The following is a 17,653-nucleotide window of genomic DNA, read 5'->3' as shown; positions in this document are numbered from 1 at the left end:
TGGAGAATGTTCTGCCCATTGGCTAGATCTGGGTAGGGGTTTAAATTTTACCCCCTGTATTGTCCTTGGCTTGTGCCTTAGTTTGAGCAGGACCCCTGGGCTCAAATCTGCCTATAATGTTCTACTTGTAGGTTTCTAGGAACCTCTGGATCTTTCTACTTTGCTATTCTCCCATGCTTCTCTCAACTAGAGTCCCAATAGGATGTCCTCCCCTCTGTCCCAGTTTTCTGGTAAGTGAAGGTTTTTGTGGGACATGCCCCTTGGGCTAGTGTGCAGATATAAGTGAGTAAATACCATCTGATTCTTTCTGCTTCTGGGTTAAGTCACTCATTATGATCATTTCTAGCTCACATCCATTTATCTACAAATTTTGGGAATTCCTTGTTTTTAATAGCTGAGTAGTATTCCATAGTGTATATGTACCACAGTTTGCCATTGGAAGTCATTGTTTTGTTTAAAGCTCTTGTACTAGGTCCTAGAAGACCATATCAAAATGGTGTCTCAAGCTAAGTGTCACATGATCAAACTGAAGGTTTAAAAAGTAGAGCCAAAAGAGGTTTCCTCCCCACTCCCCTGTCATTTTTTGTATGAAAAGGAGGTCACATTAACCAAACCAAACCAAAACAAAAACAGCCAATCATCCTTAATCAGAGTGATAAGGAATTAACTCATGCTTTAAACATAACAAGAAAAGCCAATTAATTTGCTTTTTACTATTGTTATTACTCTGTTTTCTTGTTCCCACCTTACAAAAATCAATCAGTCTCTGATGCCCAGCGGAGCACAAATTTCATTTATTGAGTGAGTTATTGACCAATATTAGAATCACAAACAAAAGACAGTGATATCTTTAAACTAAATGAGATCTCATTTTGTCTTTTTGTAGTTTGATATGGAGGAGCTGGCTATTGCCTGACCTTCTCATTAGAGACTATGAGTGTGGTGGATAACTTTATCAAACCAATATTAAATCAATAATCTCATATCACAGTTATACTCTATAAAAAGCAATATTTTAAAAAGCAGCTTTTCTTTTAAAATCAGTACTTCTTTAAAAGATTGTTTTTCACTGATGTCCATTCTAAATGACCACTGTTAAAAAGTTTTATGTACTGGTAAGAATTGGAACTACTACTATGTAGAAAGTAGAATTTAACTGATATTAATCACATGTTTAAATTTGGATCTGATATAAAATTAAATAGATCATGCATACAAATTGCATGTATACATATAACAGTAATTTTATATTTATATGGTTTGAAACATTACTTTATTTAAAAAATCTTTAATTTCCTATAAAATATGTAGTTTCACAAAAATAGAAAATTTAAAAATTTTAATTTAAAAATACACTTCTATACCTAGAATACTTACATGGTAATGTAGGGCTGGGAGTTTGATTCTTAAAAGCTACAATTAATTAATTTATATTTGATGATAAATAATAAAGAGGTAACTCATAATTCTACAATCTAGAAACATAGTTTAATAATGCATCTGGCTTCAGCATGCATAATCGTTCTTCAAATGCTCTATTAAATTGAGTCTAGGTCTACAAATGTATGCTCACTGTTGAGGTGAAATACCTTTCATTTCCAGTCAGCACAAAGAGTATTAATAGCTTCTGATTCCAATTTTGTCTGGGTTCCACAGCTCCTGGAAGACTCCCATAATCTTGCCCCATTCTGTGTGCAAAGAGATTAGCACGCACAATGTAGCCTAGAACTCCTAGGTTCAAAAAATCCTTCTGCTTCAACCCTCCTAGTAGGTGGGGGCATGTACATGTCACTCTGGAAATGGAATTCTTTTAGGGCAGAGTATAATGTGGGAAGGATGCTGGAGCTATTTAAATACAAGGCTAAAATTGGAAGAGCACAAGTCCATTCTCGTTATTTCTGGTCGGCAAGGGCAAGAGGCAACACCTGTGATCCAGACGAATGAACTACTCCACCCAGTAAACATACAAAGCCCAATTCAAATGACTTTGTGTTAAATGCTGCTTTCAATGACTTCTGTCACGTCAGTAGTTATGCATCATTCTCCATACATTATCTATGGAGAATCCTCCAATGAGGGGATTGCCAGGCTCTGCAAGTTGAGGAAAATGAAAAGGTAGTGTTCAATGGGAATAGGGATTCTTGGTTTTCTAAGTTTAAGCTAATATGGTTATTAATTGTGGTTGTTGTTGCCTTGATGATGTAAACAAAGTACTGAAGAGTAGCACGCATGGAGAGTAAACTTTGTTGTGCACTTTACCACTACCTTGAAAAATTACTTTTAAATTTCACTTATTGTGATATTACTAGACCAAACAAAGCGTAACTTTCTCTATCAGAAAATTAATGGTGAGGCATTTTACATCACTTTCTTTGAAATTATACTATTTGAAGGTTCATTCATTTTCTGAATTTATAGGCATGCATCTTTTGCCAAATTTCTAAAAATTTTTGAACAGATTATCTGAGTATACTTTCAGCCACACTCATTTTTCCAAAGGCAGAAACATCAGTTCCTTGCTTGCAGTCTGACAGAGATTCAAGGTCATTTCCATGTTGTGTTTCAGTCCTTCCCTTTCTTCTTTATGCTAGATAATTAAATTTCTAAAAATTATTTGTTCATTTTGTGCATGGGGGGTTATATAATTGAATTTTGTAATTATATGAATGTGTGTGTATATGTGAGTATGTGAATCTCTTATGTGTCTGCATGTGTCTGTGTGTGGTTCCATAGATGTCTGTGTGTGCTGTGGCTAAGTATGTGTATGCCAGTATTTTGTGTGTGTGTTCTTGTGATTGGGCATGTGTGTGTATGTGTCTGTATTGTATGTATGTGTGTGTTCATTTGTCTATTTTTCTGGGTGCATGTGTCTGTATGTGTATATGGTCTGTGTTTGTGGCTTTCAGTGTGTTTGTGTGTGTATGTGCATATTTCTTTGTATGTTTCTGTGTGTGGTACGTACAAATATGTCTGTAGGTGCGTGTCTCATGGAGGCCAGAGGAAGACAAGAAGTATTCTGTTTATATCATTTTTTTGCTTTATTTCTTTTGAGAAATAAGTAGAAACTAGGGAGGCTGGCACTAGGGTGGCTGGTCATCAAACCTGAACAATCATTAATTCTCCTCACTTCTCTCCCAACCGGAATGGTCTTTTCAAGAATAAATGTCCACATCTGTATTTTAATATAGAGCCAAAAGCTATAAACAGAACAGGATGGAAAACACTCAGGCACTGAGCCATCGCTGTGCTCATTACACTGGATGTACCTTTATTATTTTATCTTTGAGTTTACAGATACTTACATTCTGTTAAATGAATTTATTGATGACTTTTATTTGGTTTTGGTTATTGTAAACTTTAATCTATACTTCCTCTACTTTGATGCTTCTGTGTTCTGGCTTCTTCAGTTCCCAGTCATGGACAAAGTAGACAAAAGGAATACCCTTTACCATCCCTTGGTTCTGAAGGGCCATAATTGTTTTGATGTCCTCTCTATCTTATATCTGGTTTAAATGCATTCATTAAGACTTTCTAGCTGTGTTTACTGGGATTAATAAAGAGAAGTGGGTTTATTATGCACGTGTTCAGAGTCAAAAGTCTCTACCCTGCCTGATCTTGAAAGAATAATGTTGTTCTAATACTTTTAAATTCTTTGCTGTAAAACAGTATTTTATGACCATACTTTCATACCTTTGTTTATCTGTGATGCAGATGTAGGATGGGATTTAAGCATCTCTGAGCTACGTCAGCATTTAAGACTTCCACACCTATTCAAGACTAATGGCCTCACTTGTATCAGCAGCTGCAAAGTAGTAGTATACAGTCATATAAATAAGTCGAGTAAAAGTATTGGATGAGTTAAGTTATTAAGTTATTAGTGCTCAGGTGCTTCTGATAGCCTTTGTCACCTTCATCACTGTTAGCCATCGGTGTGATGAAATAGTATCTGTGTGTTTTGTGATGAACTAATGAAATTGAATGATTTGAAATTTTTGTTTGTGTTTTGCTTAAATAGTTTCTGTGATGTTGTTGTGTGATGGTGATGTGACAAATAGTTTGATGTGTTGTGTGTTTTGTTTTGTTTGTGCTGTGAGACATGAAATAGTATCTGGGCTTTCCGTTGTCGTATTTTTCGTTTATAAACTTTTTTTTGATGAAAAATCGTCTGTTTTGTGATGAAGACATGTGAAAATTGAATGTCTCTCGTTGATGAATTGAAATGTTGTGTTGATGAAATTAGTTGTTGTTGTTGTGTGTTTGTGTGTTTTGTGTGTTGTTTGAATGGAACATAGTGTTGTGCTGTGTTGTTCTGTTTCGTGCTGAACCTAGTTGAATTTTGTGATGAAATATATATGAACCTTGTTGATGATGTTGTTGTGTTGATGAAAATAGTATTTTTGTTTTTGTGATAAATAGTAATGTGATGGTTTTGTTGTGTGATTGAATGATTTGTGTGATGAAATAGTATTGTGATGACATAGTAATTTGAATGAACAAATAGTAATGAAATGTGCACAATAGTTGAAATGAACTGTGATGAATGCAAAAATTTGAATATGTGATGAACTCTTTGTGATGAAAGAAATAGTTTAAAAAGATGCTGAAAATAGTATGAAATTGTTGTTGTGATGAAAAAATGAAATGACTGAAATGAATGAAAATAGTTAATCGTAGTTATCTGGGCGTAAAGTTTAAAGTGCTTTTATAAGTGCGTCTTTTGCTTTTTTTGTTTGCTGAAAATAAATCTGATGAAAATATAAATAGTAATGAAAAGTAAAAATGTGATGAAAAATAGTCATTGAATGAATAGTAAATAATGAAATAGTTGATGAATTTTAATGATGATGTTTGAAATATTTGAATGATTGTGATGTGATGAAATCAATAGTAAAAATGAACAAACTGTTGCTGTGTGATGAACATGAAATGAATGCCACAAATGTTGAAAAATCGTAATAGTATTGAAAATAGTACATATAGTTCTCTGGGCGTATGTAATAATGTAAAGTTAATCAAGTAGTTTACGTGCTTTAAATAAAGTTTTATCGTAACGTTTTATAATTTAAAGTTTGTCTCTCTTATTTTTTTTATTTAACGTAGTTTAAATGTGCTCGTTCACCTCTGGGCAGTATGATGTCGTTATCATTTTTAGTGATGCAGTTTTAGTATGTGCTGTGTTCGGTCTGTTATTATGTTGATGATGATTAGTATTGTAGTTTAGCGTAAGTAGTTTCTTGATGGTTGCTTACATAGTGTTAGTCAGTTAGTTCGTGTAGTTAGTTACAGTAGTTTTACCTGTGTGAGTTATGGTTTCGTATGTTTATCAGCCCCCACAATCAGGTAGTTACCATCTGCCAGCAAAGCTTTTACTCAGCTTGCTGTAGATTGAACAATCTGAAAAATAACATGAACATAAACCTAAAGACTCTCAGCTTGGCGAATCAGTCTATGGAACAACGAGATGACTCATCGCAGCATGTTCTAACATGTTGTGTCTGTGATGAATATACTAAAGCTATGAAGTGTGTGATGTTGAATTGTTGCTGATAGCATATCTCCCCCCCACCCAAAAGGTCAGTGTGATAACTAAAGCAAACTATGAAAATAACGGATGATTCTTCTGTGCATTTGAAATTACTGAATCTGCGTCTTCGTGATGCATATGTCTGTGTTTGAATGAACTGATGAAAATAGTTGAGTGATGCACGTATCATGGTATGATGATATGATTGAAACGATTTTTTGAATCAGGGTGTTGTATTTTGTGCATGAAAAATCTGAAATTGATTCTGTGTTGTTGTGAGATGTTTATTGGCTGTGCGATTCTTGCATTGTGTATGGACACTGTTGGAGATTTCAAATTAGGAGATTGGAAAATTAGTTATTTTTTAATGCTGATGACCTACTTTTGATGTCCTTAGTATTCTGATGATGAATTGAATGAAAAATTGAAAAAATTAGTTATCACTTGTTTGTGAGAAATCTTTATGTGGAGCTGTTAATGTGTTAAGGAGTTGGCATAACTGCTTATAGTGTATTTTTAATCAATTCTTCGTGCTAACATTGTTTCTACTTGCCATTCGTCCATTTAGTCCTTTTGGCATTTATGTTGTGAGATTATTGCATCTTGTGAGTGGGCCTCAAATCCCCTTAACTTGTTGGCTAAGAGTGCTAGTCGTCGCTCCGACCAGCTCTTTTTGCGCAATATTACTTGATTAGTTTTCTCTTGCTGCCTGTTGTTGGTGGGGCCCACGCCCCACTCCACCACCCCCCACTCCCACTGTTTGTTTAGTTGAATATTCTAATGATTTTGTGATCTATTTATTTTTTTTCAATTTCCCTCTCAATAGTATCACACAAGTGATGCTCGCAAAGATGCCTTTCGAAAATTCTAGACTGAAAAGTAAATGCCTATGATTCGTTTGCCTTTCCTGATTTTCCTTCCGTGTGATGCCTCTTTTTTCTGATTATGCTTATTGTGCATAGAGAAATTTTGGTTGTTGCTAGTATATGTTATAGAATGAGAACACATGAAATTGACCTTCTCCGTTTTTTGTAATATATAAATGAATATGCTTTTCTAAACATCTCTTATAGTTCAAACTCTTGATGTCCTCATTGATGCCTCTGCCCTGCCCCCGCACCAATATTCCCTTGCCCGACCACAAATAAATCTATTCACCTCTTTATCACTCCTACATGCCAGGTTGACATAAAGCTTCCTGTTCTAAAGCAGATTGCTGTAGTTCTAATAGTGATAGTAGCATTTTTCCCTTGGCCTTTGTTATTATACGCTTTGTTAAGAAAAATAACACTAAATTTCACAAGGTTTGTCTAACATAAGACTCCTTGGCTAATGTCTACACAAAACGTTCGTCTATGCTCCATCGGTTTTTTATGATCTTATCTCTCTTTACTCATGCTTGTATCCCTTTTATTTTTCTCGGGGATGTCCCCAAGTCTTTCTGTTTTTTTTTGTTTTCCTCGCGGCAGAGGAGTTACAAGTTAGGGCAAGTTACTAGGGGGACATGCACGAGTTAGTTCTTCAGATTTAAGACAGGGACATTATAAACGATATATGTTTCAATACAAAAGTAACTAGGGCGTCTATGTATAATATTTAATGTTATTTTACAAAAATTATACATGTTTCTTCTTTGTTTTTGTTACTTCACACATCTTAATGACATACCATGGATGATGAATTTAATATAGGACTATGAGGATGGGGCGGCACAGTGGACAGGTCATGGATGGGGGGACGAGATCTAGATGCCGTATGTAAGAATGGACCACTAAGATAAGCAGAGCTCGCCTTTATGGATCACCATCCACAGCAGTTTTTTTAATATTAAGACATTGTACAATTTACAATTGATGATGAGACAAAGGACAATATTTATGAGAGGTAGTGTGTCATTAAATACTAGTCCCGGACGCCATCTAATTGTTAAATATTTTATATATACATTTATATTATTACACATTTATACAATAAACTACCTACAACAAGAAGAACCATAAAACATCAGGAATTATATAAGTGTTACATTCTTAGTGTTTTGGCTATTTGTATTTGGCAGCCTTGAAAAAAACATCTTTCCTATCTTGGTTTCTAAAATTCTAAATGTAAATCAGTATCTATCATATCTTGTCATTATCAACTTAAAACATCTATTTAGAGTAAAAACAACCCCTAAAAAGAAAAACTAAGCTTAATTGTAAAACTAAACTACCTGGTCTTCAACCCCATCAGAGACTTGAGAAGGAATAAACTTGATTACTTGAGTATACAGGGAGTGCAGGTTAGCAGCTTCCCAAATGAGAAGATGACAGAGACAGTTTGCTGACTGAGAAGTCACCCAAAACTCTCTATAACGTTGGAGCATCATCTTCAGCCTTCTGGCCCAATATATCTGACAGACATTATTTGTGAGGCAGAAACTGTTGAGGACTTGCTTACCCTGTCTTGACAGAGTTAGGAACTTTTCTAACTATTTTACTTTATCTTTCTATAGAATAATATCTGTCTGTTGTGTGATAAAAATAGACTAGTAATTGATACAACCATGATTTGATCAATTAACAATTAACTTGCATAAGTTATTTATCCTAAACAACCTGCAATAGCACTTTCAAAGTATTGGAAGCAAACCTTGTATTATACTTAAGTTATATGGGTACACAATACCTCATATTAGAGTAGAAAAAAAAATATATGTGTATATATTGTGTGTGTGTGAAGAATAATCTTACAATTGAATTCTACAGCACTGTATCTAAAATTAAACTTATTTTGCATCTATTTACAAAATTATATACCACTGAATTAAAAACAACCTTGTGAGTGACAATTAAGGCATTAAATTGAGGAGTAGATTCACTTATCTACCTTTTGTTTGATCCTACCTACATATTTCTATATTCCTCCTTTCATTTTAATGCAATGGAGCTAAGCTGTAGAAAGGTTCTTCTTTCAAACGCGAGGGAGCAAATTGATAATCAAGACTGATCACAATCCCCCTTCCAACCATTTGTGACATTATAATGAGTGAAAATGCAAGGCCTGTAGGTGACTGCTGGGTGTATCTACCAGATGGGAGAATGAAGATCTGAACGGAGGTGATGAGGAAAGGAGGTCAACCTCACTGCCAAGCCAGATCTAAAACACTTCATTGAGTCTAACAATCATTCAGTCTCTTAGCAATGAGCTTACCCCATAAATATACGTTATCTGACTAACACCTGGTTATCATTCATTATGTCACCATCAAATGAAATAAAGTACATTAGCAACTTACTTTTAAGTGGTAACTGGCATCGCAAAATCCACATAGTACAATAGATATTGAGCACTTATTTTGCACATAATTTAATTCAATACACATAATATCCTTATGATGAAAATTATTATTAATAACTGTGGTGCTTTGAATGAAATAGGCCCCTATAGGCTCATAGGGGGTGGCACTATTAGAAGGTGCAGCCTTGCTAGAGCTGTGTCACTGGGGATTGGCTTTGAGGTTTCAAAACTTCCACTGGGCCCAGTGTCACTGGCTCTTCCTGATGCCTGCTGATCTAGATGTAGAATTCCCAGCTTTCTCTCCTGCACAGTGTCGGCTTGCTTCCAGCCATGATAATAAACTAAATCTCTGAAATGTAAACCAGTCTCAGTTAAGTTCTTTCCTTTATAAGAGTTGCTGTGCTCTTAGAATATCGAGTCTCTTCTTGGTAACTTGCTATCCTTCCTCTGAATGCTGCCAGGTCTCCCCATCCAGGGGACGTGGTCAGAAAAGGGGCACCAGAGTTCGTGTGAGAGTCAGGTCTCACTCTCCACTCAATGGTGGAGAATATCCTGTTCGTCGGCTAGGTCTTGGTAGGGGTTCGAAGCTTGCTGCCTATATTCTTCTTGGCTGGTGCCTTAGTTTGAGGAGGACCCCAGGACCCAGATCTGCCTGTCATAAAGTTCTTCTTGTAGGTTTCCAGGACCCTGTGGGTCCTACTATTTCCCCATTCTTCCATGCTACTCTTGCCTGAGGTCTCAATAGGATGTCCTCTCCTCTGACCCACTTTCTTGGTAAGTAAAGTTTTTCATGGTACGTATCCCTTGGACTAGTGTTTTGATATAAGTGAGTATATACCATTTGTCTCTTTTTGCTTCTGGGTGAACTCACTCATTATGATAATTTCTAGATCAATCCATTTGTCCACAAATTTCGGGAATTCCTTGTTTTTAATAGCTGAGTAGTATTCCACAGTGTAAATGTACCACAGTTTCTTAGTCCATTCTTCTACTGAGGAACACGTAGGCTGTTTCCATGTTCTGGCTATTATGTACAAAGTAGCTATGAACATGGTTGAGCATATGTCCCTGATGTGTGGTAGGGCATTTTCTGGGTATATTCCAAGGAGTGGGATAGCTGGGTCTTGAGAAAGCCCTATTCCCATTTTTCTGAGAAAGCGCCAGATAGCTTTCCAAAGTGGTTGTACTAGTTTGCATTCCCACCAGCATTGAAGGAGTGTTCCTCTCTCTCCACATACTCGCCAACATGTGGTATCATTTGAGTTTTTGATCTTAGCCATTCTGATGGGTGTAAGATGGAATCTCAGTGTCGTTTTGATTTGCATTTCTCTGATGACTAACAGGACGAGCATTTCTTTAAGTGTTTCTCGGCCATTTGATATTCCTCTGTTGAGAATTCTCTGTTAAGTTCCATGCCCCATTTCGCAATTGGGTTGTTTGGTTTTGTGGTGTTTAATTTCTTGAGTTCTTTATATATTTTGGATATTAACCCTTTGTCAGATGAAGGGTTGGTGAAGATCTTTTCCCATTCTGTAGGCTGTCACTTCACAGACATAGAGGAGCGGTGAAGGGGGAAAGTGGGAGGGAGGGAAGAATGAGAGGAAACAGGGGAAGAGTTAACAATCTAGATGTAATATGAATAAATTAATAAAATTTAAAAGAAAAAAAAAGTTGCTGTGGCCATGGTGTCTCTTCACAGCAACTAAAACACTAATGCTATCCTAATTTCAATACCAGTGAATAGAGTTCCATGCATGCTAAAGGACTTGCTCAGTTAATATCATAAGTGACTGACAAAAGGAAGATATGAACCAGAGCATTTCTCATTCTGATTCCATATATTCTTATTTCTTTTTTGTTAATTTATTCATATTACATCTCAATTGTGATCCCATCCCTTGTATATTCCCATTCCTCCCTCCCTCCTGCTTTTCCCCTACTCCCCTCCCCTATGTCTGTGATTGAGGGGGACCTCCTCCCCTCTCATTTCTATAGCAAAGACAATTCCTAAAGCAATGCATTAGTTTTAATAATTGCCAAGTTTGCACACTAGCATCAGCATTGCATTGTATGTAAAAGCTCATTGTACCCACAAGGTTCACTCACTCCTCCTATTTCTTTGGAAATCATGGTTTTCATATATCTCCAAAGTCCCTGTTTCTTATTTTAAAAATACTTACACACATTATCCATGTCATTTAAATATTGAAAAGAACCAGAATATTAGCACATGGTGTTTTCTTCCATAGACAACCAAAGGTTATGTCTAGATCAGTGAATTATCTCAGATAGGTTGTCTCTAGCATGATAAAAATTTCAATATGTACATAAATTAAAAATATCTAGCAGTATTCTATTAGTATTCTTGTTTGCCTTTCTCCAATGTTAATATGAATTATATTTTTGTATTTTTCTGAAATTTCAATATATGTTTATGTGAATTCTAGAAGCACATATTGTGCCAGAAACACTTAAGGCAGCCACAGAAAGCCTTGATTACAGCATTCACATATTGTGTATTCTAACCTATATAGGTATTTTAAGAATTCTGAAAAAAATTATACTACTACCAAAACTGTCTGAGAAAGCTTTCCTTTCTCTTCCTAAAACTATCATGCTAGCAAGAGATGTGCTAGACTGAGTTAAACCAAAGCAGTGTGATGACAACAGAAAATTTCAGAAATAAATTCACTGGTAGTTTAACCCACTACACTAATGGAGAGAAGCATATGTCTTTCTCATACATCTTCCTGAAGCATATCTTAAGGTCTCATTGCCACTGGCATCAAGCAGCTGAAAACATTAAACTCTCTTAGCTCTTTTAGTGCAAAGATCGAGTTTGACCTAAGTCATTGCAGGTAAAAAGTGCATATGATTTAGGGGCTCTAATGCAATAGCTAATAGCTTTGCTTGAGGACCACATTTTATGTCCCCAGTGGATGCTTCCTGTTATATTCACTTTAATTATCCCACATTTTAGGTACAATTCTCTCTTTCCAACTTCCCTGTTGTTTTAAAGTTAATCACTGCTCATAATTGCGGTGCTGGATCATTGAGAGAGAAGAAAGACACCATTCTCTGAAGTCATGTATTTTCCCTGCTGATAGCAGGACTGGTCCCTAAAGAATATTTCCAGCACATTGTCCATTTTAGTTACAATTGTCTTGAGAGACAGGCCTTGTATAATTTTCCCTGAAACACTATTTGACCCATTATTAATTTAATAGACTTTATGATTTTTTCCTTTTATACAAAAACATACATTCCATTTCCTTAATTTGATCTCATTTTCACTAGATATGAGAGATCATAATGGACTTAGTAATTTCTCTCCATTTTCTAACAACTATTTTTTTCATAAGATAGTGACATAAAATGAACATAGAGTAACTTTATCTGTACTATATAATACTAGATTGGATTTTCACCAATTTCATAGGAAGATGAACTATATCTTAAGATGTTTACCTTTAAAAGTTCCAGGGAAGTTACATAAATTCAGAAAGAAAAAAATAAACACAAAATTTACTTGAATAATCACACACCTCTAATGTCTTATCTCAAAATATGTAAATGCGTTCACTTGGTTTATAATTTGAAGGTATAAGAAGTTAATCAAAAGAATTCTCAGACATTTTGCTCCTAGGAAACTTATTACTCCAATTCCTCTAGCAGTCTTTCAAATATAATTTCTTGTCTTTTGTCTATGATACAAAAATGTACATGTAAATATAATACGTTGTTATTGAAAGTGAGATAATATGAAATGCAAATGACAACAAAAGGCAAAAATTCATTCATATGTCTAAGATTACACTTAACGCATAGTATTAGTGTACAGAATTCATCTTCTGTCTATGTTCATAGAACTGCTTCATTTGTTTTGATAACTAATATAAAAATTACAGCCTCAGAATTGATAAAGCACAGTTGAGTCCAGAAGAGTTTCGAGGCAGACTTGATGAGGCCTATGTTGAGATCAATGATGATTTCAAGTAACTTAGTCCAAAATCTTAGTAACTTAGTCCAAAATCCTAGAATGATAAGTGGACTTACCTTAGATAAGTTATAGTTTGGGAAATGATAGAGATTTGATATATGTAATATATTACATTATTATATGTGTAAAATATTATATATGATTATTTTATATCTACTTAAATTTTATTTATTCTCTGTCCATTATAAATGGACAATATAAATGTCATATTTTATCAAACTTTGGTACTAAAGTTACAATTGGACTCAAGGATTCTTGATTATTTTAAGGACTTGCACACAACTAGAAATCATATTACCAGTTTTATATAATCAATAACCTGCTTATCTAGAAATTAAATAAGATCTTTTCAAGTGCTAGAAAATCAAACTTGTACTACCATGAATACTACACATATTTTACCACTAAACTATATCTCCAGCTTTCTAATTAAATACACACACACACACACACACACACACACACACACACACACACACACACATCTGTTTTCTGGTCTCTAGTTAAACACTGGAGTCATATTTGATAGCACTATAGCCAACTATAACATACTTTATTCACTTAACACAGTATTTAAAAAAAAAAAAAAAAGCAGCAACAGAAAGAAATAGGGACACACAAGAGAAAAAGCTGTTTCAAATAGTCCGAATAGGGAAAATTAGGGAAAGGAAATGTGTTTCAGCTTTCTTATTACAGGCCTGCTTTCTCATAAAGATCCCTTATGCTTATAGCAACATTATTTCACAGATCCTTGTAGGCATTGTGGTGAGCCATGCTATATTCAGCCATGTTAGAAATCCTGTGCTTAGGCTGCAAGCTGCGACCTTCAAGTTGTTGGCCCTTGCTAAGGAGGTCTTGTGTTCTAGACTATCTTTGAATTGTTTACCTTTGAAAGAAATTGGGAAGTTCTTACAGGGAACTGCCCAGAGAAATAGGGAAGTTCTTACAGGGAACTACCCAGAGGATTAAGGGAGTTCTTATGGGGAGCTATTCAGGTGATTGTATTCTTGCCTGCAGGCTAGGGGAAGTGAGATTACAATAGATCCTATTGACCTTGCTATATAAAGTCTAATTCTGCTGCATTAAAGAGAGTCTTGATGAGAAATTTTCAGACTTGTCTCAATTTCCTCACGTCTCTGTTCCCACTTTCAATCTGCACCCCCTCTTTCAGGTGAACCCTGGTTCGATTTGTCCCATGGGCTGGGACAAGGCATAAGGTTATTGTGGAATTCAAATGCTGATTTATGTACCCCCATATCTAGGTTCAATCCTTATTCTGAGAATCTTCTTTTCAATGTTATACAAGCACTGCTTCCCAATTGTACCCTGATATTCCAATAAAGCAGCTTATAGCCAGCTGCTGAGGAGGGAAGAGGATAGGGCTGGACTTTTTGCCAGCCAGGGAAGGAGAGTTGGAGGAGAAAGTAGGGGATTTCTCTCTCTCCACATCCTCACCAGCATGTGGTATGAAAATATCTCTTGGATAGATCCCAGATAAGCTGAGGAGGTTAAGAATAGAATAATAACTGCTCAGTTATTATTTTGTGAAGCTTGATTAATAAATAATATTTTTAAAAGTTTCAAATATTTTAATGCTAGCTGGGGTAAGAGAACAACTAAGAAACAAACACAATGCATGGTGGTACACATTTTTAATCCCAGCACTTGGGAGGCAGAGGCAGGAAGATCACTGTAAGTTCGAGGCCAGCCTGGTCTACAAAGAGAGTTCAGGACAGCCAAGGTTACACAGAGAGATCCTGTCTCCAAAAAGCAAAAAATAAAATAAAATAAATAATAAAAATAACTAACAGATCCTGATTTTGTAAGTCATTCTTTTTACACATTACCAACAATTTAATAAGAATTTCAAATAATTCCTCTTGCTCAGATAGTGGAGTCTTGAAACTTAAATCTTTAAGAATTCCAAAATTAATTTGAAGCTTTACATTTTCTGAGTTGGTGTTTTCCCATCATTTTTTTGTGCCCAACCAATGTCACTTCCCGATGCTGTGTACCGGCCTTGGCCATACTATATCTGTCACTTTAAATTGTGTGTTTCACGATGTGAAGACCAGGGCCAATCTTATAATAAGTCACATATTAGACACTTAGCAATTAAATTGAATGTATGACCACAGAAATGAGCAGTTGTTGGCATAGATGTGTGTCCCATTCTGTTTGCTAATTCTTAACATGCTTATTAACTCCCATACACTTCTTATTCTTTTTTTAAAAATTTTACTAATTTATTCATTTTACATCTCGATTGTTAGCCCTTCCCCTGTTTCCTCCCATTCTTCCCTCCATCCCCACTTCCTTCCTTCTCCCCTCCCCTATGTCTGTGATTGAGGGAGACCTCCTCCCCCTATATATGCTCTTAGAATATCGAGTCTCTTCTTGGTAACTTGCTATCCTTCCTCTGAGTGCTGCCAGGCCTCCCCATCCAGGCTGGTGGATCAATGGAATCGAATTGAAGACCCAGAGATGAATCCACACACATTTGCTCACTTGATTTTTGACAAAGAAGCCAAATCTATTCAATGGAAAAATGATAGCATCTTCAACAAATGGTGCTGGTCTAACTGGATGTCTACATGTAGAAAAATGCAATTAGACTCTTATCTGTCACCATGCACAAAATTCAAGTCCAAGTGGATTAAAGACCTCAACTTAAAACCAGAGACATTAATTCAGTTAGAGGAAAAAGTGAGGAAGAGCCTGGGAAATATAGGCACAGGAAACAACTTCCTGAACAGTACACCAACAGCCCAGGCCTTAATGTCCCATACACTTTTTGCTTCCTTCAATCAAACCACTAAGAACTTTTGTGTTTCTCTTTTACTTCCCATCCATTGCCCATCTGTGATGGTACAAGAGAGAAGCAAAAACCCATGGGAAGATATTTTGTAACATAGGAGGTAGTTTAGTGGTTGAGGTTTGGGAACTATACTTATTTCATTTCTGTTGCTCTGATCAAACACCCTGAGATAAAGAAATCTATAGAATGCAGACATGCCCACTTGCAGGTGTGCTTGATTTTTCAGTACTTACATGGTTCAGGAACCTTGCCTAATAAGTGGTACTGAATATACCAGGCTGGAATTTAAGTTAGTATCAATTAATTTACTTAAAACAATTGCCCACAGATATGCTCACAAGTCACTCTTATGTAAAAATCTTCCCAGATGATTCTTGCTAATGTCAGGTTTACAATTAAAGATGGCTATTGCATGAAACCATAACAATGATAAATCTACTAACAAGAAATGTAATAATGGTTAATTTAGTGAGTTGTGGAGACTACATGAACAAACAGTCAAAAGAAAAGAAAAATTCTTGTACTTTTGTTATAATTTTGATGAAGAATTGGATGGTTTGGGGGATGTATGGTTGGATTATTATCCAATAGTGAGTAGTAACAAACTGATGCCCAGGAGGTAATTGTTCAGGTCTGCTGTTGTGTGCCTGTGCCTTTAGAGTTAAGGATATAGCTTTCTTCTTGGGAGAGGCAAGTTCTCTCACTGGGCTGTACCATGATGCACTTCAGAGGAAGTTCAGTGTTGACCTGCTTCAAAGCAGAGTAGCAGTAGGGGAAGGGGAACGCTTCCTGTTTCTTTCTGCAATGTCACGTAAGCCAACAGGCCATATATCTGGATTGATGCCATCAACTCCACCCGAGGAAATTAATTGAAATAAAGTAAGATTCATAGAAAAATCTGCATAGAAAGAAAACAATCAGCATACATGTATTTTCAGGGAATTAAAAACTAGTATACAAATAATTGGAAAAGGAAATAGGTAGCACATATTTGTACATTGTGATCATAAGTAATTAGGAGTAAATAGTAAAGGACACCCATAAATATGTGAAGGCCTATTTCTACGGTACAGGCATATGGTAATACAATTTGAAGTCAGATAATTATTTGAATTTATTTTTCATCTATTATCCAGCTTTATATCCCTGGAAAGCCAAAATTTACTATCTCATTATGTAAAATTATAAAATAGAAATAACGGTGGGATTTAAAGATATAATATTTATTTTTTTTAACATTTACTTTTTTTATTAGTTTATTCTTGTTACATCTCAATGTTTATCCCATCCCTTGTATCCTCCCATTCCTCCCTCTCTCCCATTTTCCCATTATTCCCTTCCCCTATGACTGTTCCTGAGGGGGATTACCTCCTCCTGTATATGCTCATAGGGTATCAAGTCTTTTCTTGGCAACCTGCTGTCCTTCCTCTGAGTGCCACCAGGTCTCCCCCTCCAGGGGATATGGTCAAATGTGAGGCACCAGAGTACGTGAGAAAGTCGTATCCCACTCTCCACTCAACTGTGGGGAAGATATACTATTTATTGATATGAGATGATGTTGGAAAAGTATTTAGTATACAAAAGCTCAACCTGCATATATTAGATCTCTGTCTGTCTGTCTGTCTGTCTGTCTGTCTGTCTCTCTCTCTCTCTCTCTCTCTCTCTCTCTGTGTGTGTGTGTGTGTGTGTGTGTGTGTGTGTGTGTGTGTGTGTGTATCTGTATGCCTGTCTTTCTATCTTGTCCCACTCTGTCTTTCTCTCTGTCTCTCTCAGGCACTGTCTTTCTCTGTCTCTCTGTCTCTGTCTCTCACTCTCTCCTATCAGAAGTGACTGATAAAATTATAATACCCCTAAAATTCCACCATCTGTCATATCTCTATCAAGGAAAGAGTCATAGCAGCCAGTGCTGTGATGACTCTGCAGGCCACAGGTACCTGGTAATGTCAGTCCAATCCTTAAAGCCCAAGAATCAGAATCACTGATCTTACAGACAAGAAAAGTTAAATATCCCAGATTAACCATGAAGAAGGGC

The sequence above is a fragment of the Acomys russatus genome, chromosome 23 (assembly GCF_903995435.1).
Source record: "Acomys russatus chromosome 23, mAcoRus1.1, whole genome shotgun sequence".
Taxonomy (NCBI): Eukaryota; Metazoa; Chordata; class Mammalia; order Rodentia; family Muridae; genus Acomys; species Acomys russatus.
This window is presented reverse-complemented; position numbering follows the sequence as displayed.